The sequence below is a fragment of the Rattus norvegicus genome, chromosome 9 (genome assembly GCF_021556685.1).
Source record: "Rattus norvegicus strain SHRSP/BbbUtx chromosome 9, alternate assembly SHRSP_T2T, whole genome shotgun sequence".
NCBI lineage: Eukaryota > Metazoa > Chordata > Mammalia > Rodentia > Muridae > Rattus > Rattus norvegicus.
Window position 1 is genome coordinate 13,911,704 of NC_141542.1, and position 15,602 is coordinate 13,927,305.

At 40.3% G+C, this 15,602-nt stretch overlaps 1 protein-coding gene across 5 annotated transcripts in view; it reads left to right on the forward strand.

The window, feature by feature from the left end:
• Sult1c2 (sulfotransferase family 1C member 2) overlaps nt 1-15,602 on the forward strand; it is a 64,309-nt gene that overhangs the window by 24,420 nt on the left and 24,287 nt on the right. The gene's annotated exons all lie outside the window — the stretch shown is intronic.

The following is a 15,602-nucleotide window of genomic DNA, read 5'->3' on the forward strand; positions in this document are numbered from 1 at the left end:
AAGAAATGTTCAATATCTTTAGTCATAAGGGAAATGCAAATCAAAACAACCCTGAGATTTCACCTCACACCAGTGAGAATGGCTAAGATCAAAAACTCAGGTGACAGCAAATGCTGGCGAGGATGCGGAGAAAGAGGAACATTCCTCCATTGTTGGTGGGGTTGCAGACTGGTACAACAATTCTGGAAATTGGTCTGGAGGTTCCTCAGAAAATTGGACATTGAACTGCCTGAGGATCCAGCTATACTTCTCTTGGGCATATACCCAAAAGATGCCCCAACATATAAAAAAGACACGTGCTCCACTATGTTCATCTCAGCCTTATTTATAATAGGCAGAAGTTTGAAAGAGCCCAGATGCCCTTCAACAGAGGAATGGATACAGAAAATGTGGTACATCTACACAATGGAATATTACTCAGCTATCAAAAACAACGAGTTTATGAAATTCGTAGGCAAATGGTTGGAACTGGAAAATATCATCCTGAGTGAGCTAACCCAATCACAGAAAGACATACATGGTATGCACTCATTGATAAGTGGCTATTAGCCCAAATGCTTGAATTACCCTAGATCCCTAGAACAAACGAAACTCAAGACGGATGATCAAAATGTGAATGCTTCACTCCTTCTTTAAATGAGGAAAAAGAATACCCTTGGCAGGGAAGGGAGAGGCAAAGATTAAAACAGAGACTGAAGGAACACCCATTCAGAGCCTGCCCCACATGTGGCCCATACATATACAGCCACCCAATTGGACAAGATGGATGAAGCAAAGAAGTGCAGACCAACAGGAGCCGGATGTAGATCGCTCCTGAGAGACACAGCCAGAATACAGCAAATACAGAGGCGAATGCCAGCCGCAAACCACTGAACTGAGAATAGGTCCCCCGTTGAAGGAATCAGAGAAAGAACTGGAAGAGCTTGAAGGGGCTCGAGACCCCAAAAGTACAACAATGTCAAGCAACCAGAGCTTCCAGGGACTAAGCCACTACCTAAATACTATACATGGACTGACCCTGGACTCTGACCCCATAGGTAGCAATGAATATCCTAGTAAGAGCACCAGTGGAAGGGGAAGCCCTGGGTCCTGGTAAGACTGAACCCCAAGTGAACTAGACTATGGGGGGAGGGCGGCAATGGGGGGAGGGTTGGGAGGGGGACACCCATAAGGAAGGGGAGGGGGGAGGGGGATGTTTGCCCGGAAACCGGGAAAGGGAATAACACTCGAAATGTATATAAGAAAAACTCAAGTTAATAAAAAAACAAAACAAAAACAAAAACAAAACAAAACAATACCAAACCAAAATGTAAAAGTACAGATTCAATTAACCAAAGTGAAGTCATTCTTAGGGTTCAAACCTGGGACAATGGCTGAGGTGTCTATTTAACATATCAAAGCAGATGCTGCCTATTAGGATCTCCACACAACCCTCAATCTTAACTTGTTATAGAGTTCTAATGGGTGGCAGACCCTGCTGTACCTGGAACTTTTCAGCCCAGAGGGCTCTTTATACCTTTGGGCCTCCTGCTGCAGAGCCTGTCCATGTCCCGTCCCCCCATCCCCCCCTTGTCCCCCCTCCCCCCGTTCCCCGTTTACTCACATGGCAAACTCAGTCTGGTTTTGTCCTCACTGAACTCTCCCATTTGTTCCTGCCTCTGACTATGCTCTTCTCAATATCTACAATAAATCTCCTCCAACATTTCATTCTCCCTCTCTCTCTCTCTCTCTCTCTCCCCTCCTCTTAACCCTCCCTCCCTCCCCCCTCTTTTTTCTCTTTCTTTTTTTATTCATCCATTTTGTATTGGGTCACTATTCTTGAAGATGAAGCTTGTCCTACAGAGTGATTGATACATCCAGTTTCACTCCACTGAATAAAACTCATTTTCCCAGTTCTAGCAGTTACCAATTTCAAGTAGCTTCTAATTAGGGATGCTACTTTGGGTCTATTTCTCCCCTGTGCTAGGATTTTGGTCTGGCTTAACTTTGTCTTTTGCATGTAGTCAGGGTCATTCTCTTTGAGTGCTTGTGCACCTTCCCTATTGTCTGGAAAATACTTCTTTGTTGGACTCATCGACTATTTCAGTCTCTTTCTACCTCCTTTCCTTCATAGATCACTGAACCTTGAGAGGAGTTGTTTCATAGAGTCATCCTATTTGGGGCCAAATGCTCCAAATCTCTTACTCTTTGCACGTTGTCCACTTGTAGTGTCTCTTAACTACTGTCTACTGCAAGAAGCTTCTCTTGTGAGGGTTGAGTGATGCAGTTGTCTACATCATTAGGAGTCATCCTATTGCTGTGTTCACTTAGCAGAAAAATATAAAGATTTCCCCTAGTAATCATGACCTATTTTACCTCGGGTTATTGATCATGAACAGTGCCAAATATGGCTTCTATTCTCTTGGAGCAGGCCATAAATTCTATTCAAGCGGTTGGTTATTAGCATAACATATTAGACCAGAAAGTATACCTTGCATTGAGGTTGCTATTATAGCTCACAGAATTTTTAGTGTTCTGTGTATGTATGTCCAATGCTAGTATAGCTGGCTCTTTTGCTAGATCTATTTTCTGCTTTTTGAGAAATCTTCATATTGATTTCCATATTGGTAATTTTTTATCAGCAATGAATACATGTTCACCATTCCTCAAATCCTCACTAAGATCAGTTGTCATTTAGTTTATTAATATTGGATATTCTTAGGGGAGTGAGGGGAAATCTCAAAATAGTTTTAATTTGCATTTTCCTGGTGGCTAAGATGTTTAACAATTTCTAAGTGTTTCTTAACTATTTTCATTTTCTTTGACAAACCTTTGCAAACTGTTTACTTTTATACCCACTTTAAAATTGTTTTTTCCCCTCAATGGTCGCTCTTTAGTTATAAATATAGTTTGGATGATAACCCTCTTTTAAACGTATAATCAATCAGTCAGGATATTTTTCTATTCTGCAGGCTGACATTTGAATAATGATGATCTTTGCTGTACAGAAAATTTTCAACTTCACTAGATTAAATTTATTAATAATTGGTTTTAATCACATTCCTGTTTAAAAACTATTTTCTTCTTTGATGAATTCAAGCCTCTCTCCCACTTAAACTTTTACCAAACTGAGGAAGATTTCAGAAGATGGAAAGATCTCCCATGCTCATGGATTGGCAGGATTAATATTGTAAAAATGGCCATTTTACCAAAAGCGAAAAACAGATTCAATGCAATCCCCATCAAAAGACCAATCCAATTCTTCAAAGAGTTAGACAGAACAATTTGCAAATTCAACTGGAATAACAAAAAACCAGGATAGATAAAACTATCCTCAACAATAAAAGGACTTCCCGGGGAATCAGTATCCCTGAACTCAAGCAGTATTACAGAGCAATAGTGATAAAAACTGCATGGTATTGGTACAGAGACAGACAGATAGTCCAGTGGAATAGAATTGAAGACCCAGAAATAAACTCACACACCTATGGTCACTTGATTTTTGACAAAGGAGCCAAAACTATCCAATGGAAAAAAGATAGCATTTTCAGCAAATGGTGCTGGTTCGACTGGAGGTCAGCATGTAGAAGAATGCAGATTGATCCATTCTTATCACACTGTACAAAACTTAAGTCCAAGTGGATCAATGACCTCCACATCAAACCAGATACACTCAAACTAATAGAAGAAAAAGCAGGGAAGCTTCTCGAAGACATGGGCACTGGAAAAAATTTCCTGAACAAAACACCAATGGCTTATGCTCTAAGATCAATAATTGACAAATGGGATCTCATAAAACTGCAAAGCTTCTGTAAGGCAAAGGACACTGTGGTTAGGAAAAAACGGCAACCAACAGATTGGGAAAAGATCTTTACCAATCCTACAACAGATAGAGGCCTTATATCCAAAATATACAAAGAATTCAAGAAGTTAGACTGCAGGGAGACAAATAACCCTATTAAAAAATGGGGTTCCGAGCTAAACAAAGAATTCACAGCTGAGGAATGCCGAATGGCTGAGAAACACATGAAGAAATGTTCAACATCTTTAGTCATAAGGGAAATGCAAATCAAAACAACCCCGAGATTTCACCTCACACCAGTGAGAATGGCTAAGACCAAGAACTCAGGTGACAGCAGATGTTGGCGAGGATGTGGAGAAAGAGGAACACTCCTCCATTGTTGGTGGGATTGCAGACTGGTACAACCATTCTGGAAATCAGTCTGGACGTTCCTTAGAAAATTGGACATTGAACTACCTGAGGACCCAGCTATACCTGTCTTCGGCATACACCCAAAAGATGCCCCAACATATAACAAAGACACGTGCTCCACTATGTTCATAGCAGCCTTATTTATAATAGGCAGAAGTTGGAAAGAGCCCAGATGTCCTTCAACAGAGGAATGGATACAGAAAATGTGGTACATCTACACAATGGAATATTACTCAGCTATCAAAAACAATGACTTTATGAAATTCATAGGCAAATGGATTTAACTGGAAAATATCATCCTGAGTGAGCTAACCCAATCACAGAAAAGCACACATGGTATGCACTCATTGATAAGTGGCTATTAGCCCAAATGCTTGAATTACCCTAGATGTACAGAACACATGAATCTCAAGAAGGATGACCAAAATGCGAATGCTTCACTCCTTCTTCAAAAGGGAACAAGAATACCCTTGGGAGGGAATAGGGAGGCAAAGTTTAGAACAGAGGCAGAAGGAACACCCATTCAGAGCCTGCCCTACATGTGGTCCATACATATACAGCCACCAAACTAGATAAGATGGATGAAGCAAAGAAGTGTAGGCAGACAGGAACCGGATGTAGATTTCTCCCGAGAGACACAGCCAGAATACAGTAAATACATAGGTGAATGCCATCTTAAACCACTGAACTGAGAACGGGACCCCGGTTGAAGGAATCATAGAAAGGATTGAAAGAGCTTGAAGGGTCTTCAGACCCCATATGAAAAACAATGCCAACCAACCAGAGCTTCCAGGGACTAAACCAGTACTCAAAGACTATTCGTGGACTGACCTTGGGCTCCAACCTCATAGGTAGAAATGAATAGCCTAGTAAGAGCACCAGTGGAAGGGGAAGCTCTTGGTCCTGCCAAGACTGAACCACCAGCGAACTGGATGGTAATGGGGATGGTGGTAATGGGGGGAGGATGGGGAGGGGAAGAACCATAAGAAGGGGAGGGTAAGGAGTTAGGGCGATGTTGGCCCAGAAACCGGGAAAGGGGATAACAGTCGAACTGTAAATAAGAAATACCCAAGTTAATAAAGATGAAATATATATATATATACATGAAATGAAAAGAAAAAAGAAATTCACGCATTTTTGTACGTTTTCCAGTTTAGTGTAATAAACTTTTTTAAACTATTTCTTTATGATTCTCTGAATTTCCTCAGTGTCTGTTGTAATGGCCCCCTTTCACATCTCTAATTTTCCTAATTTTGATTCTCTTTCTTTTGTTTTTTTTTTGTTTTCTTTTTTTTTTTTTGTATTAACTTGAGTATTTCTTATATACATTTCGACTGTTATTCCCTTTCCCGGTTTCCAGGCAAACATCCCCTCCCCCCTCCCCTTCCTTATGGGTGTTCCCCTCCCAACCCTCCCCCCATTGCTGCCCTCCCCCCACCAGTCTAGTTCACTGGGGGTTCAGTCTTAGCAGGACCCAGGGCTTCCCCTTCCACTGGTGCTCTTACTAGGATATTAATTGCTATCTATGAGGTCAGAGTCCAGGGTCAGTCCACGTATAGTCTTTAGGTATTGGCTTAGTCCCTGGAAGCTCTGGTTGCTTGGCATTGTTGTACATATGGGGTCTCGAGCCCCTTCAAGCTCTTCCAGTTCTTTCTCTGATTCCTTCAACCGGGGACCTATTCTCAGTTCAGTGGTTTGCTGCTGGCATTCGCCTCTGTATTTGCTGTATTCTGGCTGTGTCTCTCAGGAGCGATCTACATCCGGCTCCTGTCAGCCTGGACTTCTGTGCTTCATCCATCTTGTCTAATTGGGTGGCTGTATATGTATGGGCCACATGTGGGGCAGGCTCTGAATGGGTGTTCCTTCAGTCTCTGTTTTAATCTTTGCCTCTCTCTTCCCTGCCAAGGGTATTCTTGTTCCCCTTTTAAAGAAGGAGTGAAGCATTCACATTTTGATCATCCGTCTTGAGTTTCATTTGTTCTAGGCACCTAGGGTAATTCAAGCATTTGGGCTAATAGCCACTTATAAATGAGTGCGTACCATGTATGTCTTTCTGTGATTGGGTTAGCTCACTCAGGATGATATTTTCCAGTTCCAAACATATGCCTATGAATTTCATAAAGTCGTTGTTTTTGATAGCTGAGTAATATTCCATTGTGTAGATGTACCACATTTTCTGTATCCATTCCTCTGTTGAAGGGCATCTGGGTTCTTTCCAGCTTCTGGCTATTATATATAAGGCTGCGATGAACATAGTGGAGCATGTGTCTTTTTTATATGTTGGGGCATCTTTTGGGTATATGCCCAAGGGAGGTATAGCTGGGTCCTCAGGCAGTTCAATGTCCAATTTTCTGAGGAACCTCCAGATTGATTTCCAGAATGGTTGTACCAGTCTGCAATCCCACCAACAATGGAGGAGTGTTCCTCTTTCTCCGCATCCTCGCCAGCATCTGCTGTAACCTGAGTTTTTGATCTTAGCCATTCTCACTGCTGTGAGGTGAAATCTGAGGGTTGTTTTGATTTGCATTTCCCTTATGACTAAAGATGTTGAACATTTCTTTAGGTGTTTCTCAGCCATTCGGCATTCCTCAGCTGTGTATTGTTTGTTTAGCTCTGAACCTCATTTTTTAATAGGTTTATTTGTCTCCCTGCGGTCTAACTTCTTGAGTTCTTTGTATATTTTGGATATAAGGCCTCTATCTGTTGTAGGCTTGGTAAAGATCTTTTCCAAATCTGTTGGTTGCCATTTTGTCCTAACCACAGTGTCCTTTGCCTTACAGAAGCTTTCAGTTTTATGAGATCCCATTTGTCGATTCTCGATCTTAGAGCATAAGCCATTGGTGTTTTGTTCAGGAAATTTTTTCAAGTACCCATGTGTTCCAGATGCTTCCCTAGTTTTTCTTCTATTAGTTTGAGTGTGTCTGATTTGATGTGGAGGTCCTTGATCCACTTGGACTTAAGCTACGTACAGGGTGATAAGCATGGATCGATCTGCATTCTTCTACATGCTGACCTCCAGTTGAACCAGCACCATATGCTGAAAATGCTATCTTTTTTCCATTGGATGGTTTTGGCTCCTTTGTCAAAAATCAAGTGACCATAGGAGTGTGGGTTTATTTCTGGGTCTTCAATTCTATTCCATTGGTCTATCTGTCTGTCTCTGTACAAATACCATGCAGTTTTTATCACCATTTCTCTGTAATACTTCTTGAGTTCAGGGATAGTGATTCCCCGGGAAGTCCTTTTATTGTTGAGGATAGTTTTAGCTATCCTGGGTTTTTTCTTATTCCAGATGAATTTGCAAATTGTTCTGTCTAACTCTTTGAAGAATTGGATTGGTATTTTGATGGGGATTGCATTGAATCTGTAGATCGCTTTTGGTAAAATGGCCATTTTTACTATATTAATCCATGCCAATCCATGAGCATGGGAGATTTCCATCTTCTGAGGTCTTCTTCAATTTCTTTCTTCAGTGTCTTGAAGTTCTTATTGTACAGATCTTTTACTTGCTTGGTTAAAGTCACATCGAGGTACTTCATATTATTTGGGTCTATTATGAAGGGTGTCGTTTCCCTAATTTCTTTCTCGGCTTGTTTCTCTTTTGTGTAGAGGAAGACTAGTGATTTATTTGAGTTAATTTTGTACCCAGCCACTTTGCTGAAGTTGTTTATCAGCTTTAGTAGTTCTCCGGTGGAACTTTTGGGATCACTTAAATATACTATCATATCATCTGCAAATAGTGATATTTTGACTTCTTCTTTTCCGATCTGTACCCCTTGACCTCCTTTTGTTGTCTGATTGCTCTGGCTAGAACTTCAAGAACTATATTGAATAAGTAGGGAGAGAGTGGGCAGCCTTGTCTAGTCCCTGATTTTAGTGGGATTGCTTCAAGTTTCTCTCCATTTAGTTTAATGTTAGCAACTGGTTTGCTGTATATGGCTTTTACTATGTTTAGGTATGGGCCTTGAATTCCTATTCTTTCCAGGACTTTTGTCATGTAGGGGTGTTGAATTTTGTCAAATGCTTTCTCAGCATCTAATGAAATGATCATGTGGTTTTGTTCTTTCAGTTTGTTTATATAATGGATCACGTTGATGGTATATTAAACCATCCCTGCATGCCTGGGATGAAGCCTACTTGATCATGGTGGATGATTGTTTTGATTTGTTCTTGAATTCGGTTTGCCAGAATTTTATTGCGTCGATATTCATACGGGAAATTGGTCTGAAGTTCTCTTTCTTTGTTGCGTCATTGTGTGGTTTAGGTATAAGAGTAATTGTGGCTTCATAGAAGGAATTCGGTAGTGCTCCATCTGTTTCAATTTTGTGGAATAGTTTGGACAATATTGGTATGAGGTCTTCTATGAAGGTTTGATAGAATTCTGCCCTAAACCCGTCTGGTCCTTGGCTCTTTTTGCTTGGGAGACCTTTAATGACTGCTTCTATTTCCTTAGGAGTTATGGGGTTGTTTAACATGTTTATCTGTTCCTGATTTAAGTTCGGTACCTGGTATCTGTCTAGGAAATTGTCCATTTCCTGTAGATTTTCAAGTTTTGTTGAATATAGGCTTTTATGGTAAGATCTGATGATTTTTTGAATTTCCTCTGAATCTGTATTTATGTCTCCCTTTTCATTTCTGATTTTGTTAATTTGGACACACTCTCTGTGTCCTCTCGTTAGTCTGGCTTAGGGTTTATCTATCTTGTTGATTTTCTCAAAGAACCAACTTTTGGTTCTGTTGATTCTTTCTGTGGTCCTTTTTGTTTCTACTTGATTGATTTCACCTCTGAGTTTGATTATTTCCTGCCTTCTACTCCTCCTGGGTGTATTTGCTTCTTTTTGTACTAGAGCTTTTAGGTGTGTAGTCAAGCTGCTGACATATGCTCTTTCCTGTTTCTTTCTGCAGTCACTCAGCGCTATGAGTTTTCCTCTTAGCACAGCTTTCATTGTGTCCCATGAGTTTGGGTATGTTATACCTTCATTTTCATTAAATTCTAAAAAGTTTTTAATTTCTTTCTTTATTTCTTCCTTGACCAGGTTATCATTGAGTAGAGCATTGTTCAGTTTCCACGTATATGTGGGCATTCTTCCCTTATTGTTATTGAAGACCAGTTTTAGGTAGTGGTGGTCTGATAGCACGCATGGGATTATTTCTAACTTTCTGTACCTGTTGAGGCCCGTTTTTTGACCAATAGTATGGTCAATTTTGGAGAAAGTACCATGAGGAGCTGAGAAGAAGGTATATCTTTTTGCTTTAGGATAGAATGTTCTATAAATATGTGTTAAGTCCATTTGGCTCATGACTTCTCTTAGTCTGTCTACGTCTCTGTTTAATTTCTGTTTCCATGATCTGTCCATTGATGAGAGTGGGGTGTTGAAATCTCCCACTATTATTGTGTGAGGTGCAATGTGTGTTTTGAGCTTTAGTAAGGTTTCTTTGAGGTATGTAGGTGCCCTTGTATTTGGGGCATAGATATTTAGGATTGAGAGTTCATCTTGGTGGATTTTTCCTTTGATGAATATGAAGTGTCCTTCCTTATCTTTTTTGATGACTTTTAGTTGAAAATTGATTTTATTTGATATTAGAATGGCTACTCCAGCTTGCTTCTTCTGACCATTTGATTGGAAAGTTGTTTTCCAGCCTTTCACTCTGAGGTAGTGTCTGTCTTTGTCTCTGAGGTGTGTTTCTTGTAGGCAGCAGAATGCAGGGTCCTCGTTGCGTATCCAGTTTGTTAATCTATGTCTTTTTATTGGGGAGTTGTGGCCATGGATGTTGAGAGATGTTAAGGAATAGTGATTATTGCTTCCTGTTACATTCATATTTGGAGATGAGGTTATGTTTGTGTGCTTTTTCTTCTCTTTGCTTTGTTGCCAAGACGATTAGTTCCTTGCTTCTTCTAGGGTATAGCTTGCCTCCTTAGGTTGGGCTTTACCATTTATTACCCTTTGTAGTGCTGGATTTGTAGAAAGATATTGTGTAAATTTGGTTTTGTCATGGAATATCTTGGTTTCTCCATCTATGTTAATTGAGAGTTTTGCAGGATACAGTAACCTGGGCTGACATTTGTGTTCTCTTAGGGTCTGTATGACATCAGTCCAGGATCTTCTGGCTGTCATAGTTTCTGGCGAAAAGTCTGGTGTAATTCTGATAGGTCTGCCTTTATATGTTACTTGACCTTTTTCCCTTACTGCTTTTAATATTCTTTCTTTATTTTATGCGTTTGGTGTTTTGACTATTATGTGACGGGAGGTGTTTCTTTTCTGGTCCAATCTATTTGGAGTTCTGTAGGCTTCTTGTATGCCTATGGTTATCTCTTTTTTTAGGTTAGGGAAGTTTTCTTCTATAATTTTGTTGAAGATATTTACTGGTCCTTTGAGCTGGGAGTCTTCACTCTCTTCTATACCTATTACCCTTAGGTTTGATCTTCTCATTGAGTCCTGGATTTCCTGTATGTTTTGGACCAGTAGCTTTTTCTGCTTTACATTATCTTTGACAGTTGAGTCAATGATTTCTATGGAATCTTCTGCTCCTGAGATTCTCTCTTCCATCTCTTGTATTCTGTTGGTGAAGCTTATATCTACAGCTCCTTGTCTCTTCTTTTGGTTTTCTATATCCACGGTTGTTTCCATGTGTTCTTTCTCGATTGCTTCTATTTCCATTGTTAATTCCTTCAACTGTTTGATTGTGTTTTCCTGGAATTCTTTCAGGGATTTTTGCGATTCCTCTCTGTAGGCTTCTACTTGTTTATTAATGTTTTCCTCTGTTTCTCTAAGGGAGTTCTTCACATCTTTCTTGAAGTCGTCCAGCATCATGATCAAATATGGTTTTGAAACTAGATCTTGCTTTTCTGGTGTGTTTGGATATTCTGTGTTTGCTTTGGTGGGAGAATTGGGCTCTGATGATGCCAGGTAGTCTTGGTTTCTGTTACTGGGTTCCAGCGCTTGCCTCTCGCTATCAGATTATCTCTAGTGTTACTTTGTTCTGCTATTTCTGACAGTGGCTAGACTGTCCTATAAGCCTGTGTGTCAGGAGTGCTGTAGACCTGTTTTCCTGGTTTCTTTCAGCCAGTTATGGGGACAGAGTGTTCTGCTTTCGGGTGTGTAGTTTTTCCTCTCTACAGGTTTTCAGCTGTTCCTGCGGGCCTGTGTCTTGAGTTCACCAGGCAGGTCACTTGCAGCAGAAAAGTTGGTCTTACCTGTGGTCCCAAGGCTCAAGTTCGCTCGCGGGGTGCTGCCCATTAGCTCTCTGGGGCGGCAGCAACCAGGAAGATCTGCGCCGCCCTTTCCAGGAGTTTCCGCGCACCAGGGTTCCAGATGGCGTTTGGTGTTTTCCTCTGGCGTCCAAGATGTGTGCAGAGTGCAGACTCTTCTGGTTTCTCAGGCATGTCTGCCTCTCTGAAGGTTTAGCTCTCCCTCCCACGGGATTTGGGTGCAGAGAACTGTTTATCCAGTCTGTTTCCTTCAGGTTCCAGCGGTGTCTCAGGCGCAGGTGTCCTGCCGGTCCTGGGCCCTCCCCTACAAGAACCCAGAGGCCTTATACAGTTTCCTCTTGGGCCAGAGATGTAGGCAGGGGTGGGCAGTGTTGGTGGCCTCTTCCGCTCTGCAGCCTCAGGAGTGCCCACCTGACCAGGCGGTGGGGTCTCTCTCCCACGGGGTCTGGGAGCAGAGAGCTGCTGCGGGCCGGGATCCTCGGGTGTGGGACTCCCGGTAAACACAGGACATGCCCGGTCCTAGAGGAATTCTGCCTCTGTATGTCCCGAGTTCATCAGGCACGTCTTTTGCAGCAGAAAAGTTGTTCTTACCTATGGTCCCGAGGCTCAAGTTTGCTCGCGGGCTGCTGCCCACGAACTTTCTGCGGTGGCAGCAACCAGGAAGATCCGCGCCGCCGTTTCCAGGAGCTTCAGTGCACCAGGGTTCCAGATGGGGTTTGGTGTTTTCCTCTGGCGTCCGAGATGTGCGTGCAGAGTGCAGTCTCTTCTGGTTTCCCAGGCGTGTCTGCCTCTCTGAAGGTTTAGCTCTCCCTCCCACGGGATTTGGGTGCAGAGAACTGTTTATCCGGTCTGTTTCCTTCAGGTTCCGGTGGTCTTGATTTTCTTTCTTTTCTGGCTAATTTGTCTAAAAGTCTGTCAGGACTATTAATTTTTTAAATGAAATAGTTCTTAATTTAACTTACTTTTAGCGTATTGCTTTTTTGTTTATATCTATCTTATTAGTTTGATCTCTGTGTTTGATTATTTCTTTCTGTCTGTACTTTTGGGGTAATGCTTCTGCTTGTTTTTTTTAAAGTGTTCATGTGTATCATTAACTTATTAATATGAAATCTTTCCAAGAGTTTTTGTGCAGACATGCAGAAAGTCAGAATGACCTAGATAGATAATCTGCATGCTCTAAGAAAATCAGATGTCAGCCCAGAATACCTAGTAAAACTATCAAACATAATGAAAGGTTAAAGAAAAAACATTTCACAGTAGGGACAAATATTAGCAATTTCTGTCCACCAATTCATTTCTACACACGGCATTAGTTATAGACCAAAAGAAGGCACAATGAGTAAATAATCCCAAAACACGTAGGCAAAAGATGATTAAAAAGTGAGTCAGGAACACAAAAACAACAGGAATTAATAAATACTCCTTAATAATAACTGTTAATATTTTTAATTTCTTAATAAAAAGATACAGAATAAGAGATTTGATTAGAAAGCAGGATCCTGCTCCCTGGAAGAAGCACGCTTGTCCATCAAGGACAGGTACCATCTTAGAGTTAAAGAATAGAGAAATGTACTCAAGGGAATGAGGACAAGAAGCAAGCAGGCTAACTATTTGATATCTGACAAATATACTTCCAACAAAAACTAATTAGAAGATATAAGGGAGGAAGCTAAATACTCATTAAAGGAAAAAACTACCAACAGGATGTTACAGTTTTAAACATTTCTGTACCAAATGTAAGGGCACCCCCTTTCATACTACAAACACTACTCTATCCAAAATTATATGTCGAGCATCACACAGGTATAGTGACTTCAGGACCTACTTCTAACCAATAAGCAGGTCACCCTGACAAAAGCTAAACAGAAAAACTCTGGAGTTAATTACATCATACATTGAATGGAGCTAATGGAACTCTTACAATGTTTTACCCAATCATTAAACATTAAATTTTATTTTGGCAGTTAATGACATTTTCTCCAAAACTAAACACAGTACTAGGAGAAAAAGTAAGTCTTCATGAACATAGGAAAATTGAAATAACATCTGACACCTCATCTTGTTAATGCAATTTTATAATTAACAGTTTCTTGTTTATCTTGGTTATCTTCCAAATACATGAGACAGAGACTATAAGGTTTATTTGATAAGCTTTACAGAACAATATCTGAGTAGTTATTAATCAATCTAACCCTCTAAGCTAATCTGGCTACCTCTCAGGGAAGATTCCCAAGATACTTGCATTTTAGTATTGATTTGGCTCTCTCTGCTCTGGGCACTTTTCCAGGTATCTCTCGGACTCTCTCTTTGTGTTGACGTTTCTTTAACCCCTTTATTTACTCCTTTCCACTCACTGGAATCGGAAGTCCACCCCTGTTCTCTCCCCTGCTCAGCCATTGGCTGATCAGTTTTCATTGACAAATAAGAGAATAAATGGGGAGCAAAATGTATATAACAGCGAGACAGGAGATATTGGAATAAGCATTACAACGCCATGTCTGGATTACAAGAAGTTACGGGAGCAGAGAAATCAACATTTGAATAATACAAGGCTAATCTTTATACAATGCACAAAACATTATGCCTATGCCATCAGACTACCATGTATTAAATATGGATATCAACAATAGATATATCAAAAATTATACAATCTCATGTATAAAAACTGGTTCAAAACAGAATCCAAGAAGGAAGTAAAAAAGCTTTAGAATTGAATGAAAATATGACATACCAAATCTGTGGGAAACAATGACAGTATATTTAGCAGGAAAGTTCTTAGGCTAATTAAATGGTACAATTTAAATGCATTATTTATATGATGTCCAAACTACACCTAAATGACGTTTTTATAAAAAAAATCAGTAATGAAAATGTGGTAGAACACACTTCCAGCTTTTAGGAAGTTGAAGCATAGGAGGAGTTCAAGGCCAGGCTAAACTACATAGCCTCAGCTAAATGATCTTTGTCCACAAAAGGAAAAGAGAAGTAGGGAAAAGACAGTAAAACCAAGGCCTTCAGATGATGGCTGAAGGAGAATGTAACAGGGAAAAGAGTCACAGAGATTCCAAGGTGTGGGTAAGGAAATATTTACTGAAGGGATGGGGTGTTGTTTCTAGTACAGGACTTTCCTCTTTATTCTGTATACTAGAATGGGGAAAAACAGTTCACTATCTCTATTTGTAAATAATGTTTTATTTGAATACAGTCATGCCTAACTACTTAGTGTGATGTGACTGATTTCACAGTAAATAGACAACTTTGCAAAGTTACCATATGAACGATCAGTAAATCATAACATATTTTTATATGATGCTGCCCAAGATATACATCTGGTCTTTATTATTAAGTTTAAAGTGTACCACAAAAACCATGTGCTAGAAACAATCATCCCACATTCATGCATGAATCCTATTTAGAAGGGTCTTTGAAAAGTAAATAGGATTGGGTGAGAATACATAAGGCAAGAACTAGAATGTTTCCTGTTCTTCACTGTGTGATACCTCTGCCTCAGAGGGCACAAGGTTCTCTATTCTTCACTTCTTGATAAATTACCTAGTCTAGGCTATTTTGTAATAGGAAGAGAAATCAAACTAAGACCCTGCTATGTAGAGGGTGCCACCACTGAAGGTTTTCAGGATAACCATGTTTACCCGCCAGTAAGTGCATCTGAATGGACAGAACCAAAGGAGCACATTGTCCTATTGCACATTCTTTTATCTTACCTGTCTCCAGAATTCCACTGTCTTTTACAGAAGCAGGAGATAGGGCTATATACTCAACCCAGGAGTTTTGGGCCATTTCTCTTAAGATTTTGAGAGCAGTAACAACACATGCAGTACCAAGTTTTAAAAATCTTAAGATTTTTAACACTTCTTTCTTTGCACACTCCTCCATGTCTGATACAGTTCCTAGTAATCAACCAATATTTAATGAGTAAATGGCCATCATCACTAGTTACTAGAACAATATCAGTATTTCTTTCCATCTTTTTATAGAATTCAAAGCCTCCTATTACCTGTTCATAGAACCTTTTGGCTTTCTAACTAGAACATGTTTCCAGAAGCTACTAGCCATCACCAATATCCCCCTAAAGTCTCAAAAGACATAAGTGTAGTGCACTGTCCTCCTTCCCTTGAACAGAGGCCCTCAAGAAGAATGTTTCTGTCACTTTCCTCCCACATTGAGAATTAATTCAGCCTG